Source organism: Engraulis encrasicolus, chromosome 7 (genome assembly GCF_034702125.1).
Source record: "Engraulis encrasicolus isolate BLACKSEA-1 chromosome 7, IST_EnEncr_1.0, whole genome shotgun sequence".
Lineage (NCBI taxonomy): Eukaryota > Metazoa > Chordata > Actinopteri > Clupeiformes > Engraulidae > Engraulis > Engraulis encrasicolus.
The window spans coordinates 31,377,107-31,379,606 of record NC_085863.1 but is presented as its reverse complement, the minus strand read 5'-3'; the positions used below and the strand labels follow the sequence as shown (position 1 = coordinate 31,379,606).

The window sequence follows — 2,500 nt, the reverse complement described above, 5'->3', positions numbered from 1 at the left end:
CAGTAAAATCAGAGAGCCCACCTGTCCCCAACAACACTTTACCACACACACACACACACACACACACACACGCACACACACACACACACACACACACACCAGTCTCCTAAACATCCATCTGTTCTGCTGTGATACTTCTTAATTGTGCCACATGAGTACAGCATTAGCTACGTAAACTCCTCCGCGCCACAACAAGAATAAACACAGCACCCAGCCAAACAAGCTGCTTCACGCTCTAAGATGCAGATAATCACGGCCCAACTGGAAAATATATTAACTTCACTCTAATCCTATACACGCATTGAGAAGAGCACATTAACTGTGCTGTGCTGTGGCCCGGCCGTGGCCTGATGGTAGGGCACTGGGCTACTACGCCAGCGACCGGGATTCGATTCCGGCCCAGGTCATTTGCCGATCCTTGTCTGTCTCTATCTCTCACCACTCATTTCTTGTCTCTCCTCCACTGTCCTGTCAAAAATAAATGCAAAAAAAGCCCTACAAATATATAATAAACTGCCGTGCTGTATCCCTTTCCTTGCAATCTGGATTCCACAGTGCAGGAAATTACATTGAGTAGAGCTCCTCGTCAAATCATCGATTCCGATACCTCCAAGACCATCTTAACTGTTAACTGTCTGCCTTCAAACGGTAATGTGTTTAATGTAGCATCATTTTTATGGAGTGCTAGTTGGTAAAAGTTATCACAAAGCTGTGGGTATGGTCATTATCATGAGCAGAATCAATCAGGAGGTTGTTCAGGATGAAATCCTTCGAACATTACTTGTCCTGGGGTGCATTTCTCGAAAGTGTAGTTGTTAGCAGTTAGCAACTTGAGTAGTTGCCAATGGGAAATTGCATTGAAACCAACAATGTACCTACCGTAGTTAGCAACTACGCTTTCGAGAAATGCACCCCTGCACAGAGCACACCCAATGAACACCCATTGACCAATCTGGCCTAGCTAGTCCAATGCCAGGCTGAATGGTTATAGTACTGACGCTAATAGCCCCTCACTTTGGCAAACGAACACAAGCGCAATACTAACGCCTGCCAATCAGGGACAGAGCTGCTGCTGCCCCCCACGCCAATAACGCCAGCTCGGGGTGAGATGAGATGAGCTCACTGATAAGACTCATGAAAACACACACACACACACACACACAGACGGACGCACGCACGCACACACACACACACACACACACACACACACACACACACACACACACACACACACACACACACAGACGGGCGCAGACGCACGCATGCACACACACACACACACATACACATACTAGCCATGCACGCAAGCACACACACACACACACACACACACACACACACACACACACACACACACACACACACACACACACACACACACACACACACACACACACACACACACACACACACACACACAGTGTTAGCGTTTGCTAAATGAGGGTCCAGAGACAGTGACAAAGCCCCAATTACCCACGTGGCCAGTATAATACCACCCAGCTCCAAGCCCATGTCCTGCGCCTCGCTAATAATGCTGAGACTATCTGATCGCAATCTGGACAACACGCACACAATACACACACTCTCACTACACAGCATAACAATACATAGACTCTCACTACACTGCACAACAATACACACACTCACTACACGACACAACAATACACACACACTCACTACACTGCACAACAATACACACACATTGTCGCTACACCACACAATAGGCTCATTACACACACTCTTGCTACATTACACAAGAATACACACAATCTCTTACCCCGCTTACTGCACACACACAATATACTACACAATACTTGCACTACATACACTCTTTTTGCTCTACACAAAAATACACACACTCACTACCTCCTTGCTACACTCACAACACACACACTACTCCCGGATCACCTGGACTGACTTTCCTTTTCCATTTTTTATATACTTTCTGTCTCATTTCTCCGTCCCATCTCTGCCCCCTCTCTCTCTCTTCCTCTCTCTTCATCTGTCTGTCCTACCCTCTTGCTTTGTCTATCCATCACTATTGCTCTTTCTTGTAATCTCTCTGTCTCTCTCTTGCCCACTGTCTGTATCTATTTTTGGGTGTGTTTCTCTTCTAAAAAGCTAACTCTCCCCATCTCTCTTTCTGCTCACTCCATCCCTCTCTCTTCATCTGTTTCCCACTCCTTCTTTACAAGTTCTCTTGTTCTTTATCTACCTCCTCTATTCTCTCCTTCCTTGTCGATCTCTCTTCAGCTATCTCTGTTTCCACCTCTCACACAAGTGGCTGCTTTTTCTTCAAGTAAGTCAATCATCTTGTGTGTTGTCAACAGGATTCCAATGCGGCTGTGGTTGGGCAAGTGACAAACAGGTTTGGTTACAAACTGAGGGAACAGAGGGGCTGTTCCCTCAGCTTGTAACCAAACCTGTTTGTTTTTGGTGGCCTATCTAAGAAGCATATTCATTGCAGCATATCAACCACCAATTACTAATTCATTCATTA

The 2,500-nt window shown here is 46.0% G+C and overlaps 1 protein-coding gene across 1 annotated transcript in view; it reads right to left on the bottom strand.

The window, feature by feature from the left end:
• Positions 1–2,500, bottom strand: part of robo3 (roundabout, axon guidance receptor, homolog 3 (Drosophila)) — a 301,463-nt gene that overhangs the window by 95,037 nt on the left and 203,926 nt on the right. The window lies entirely within an intron of this gene.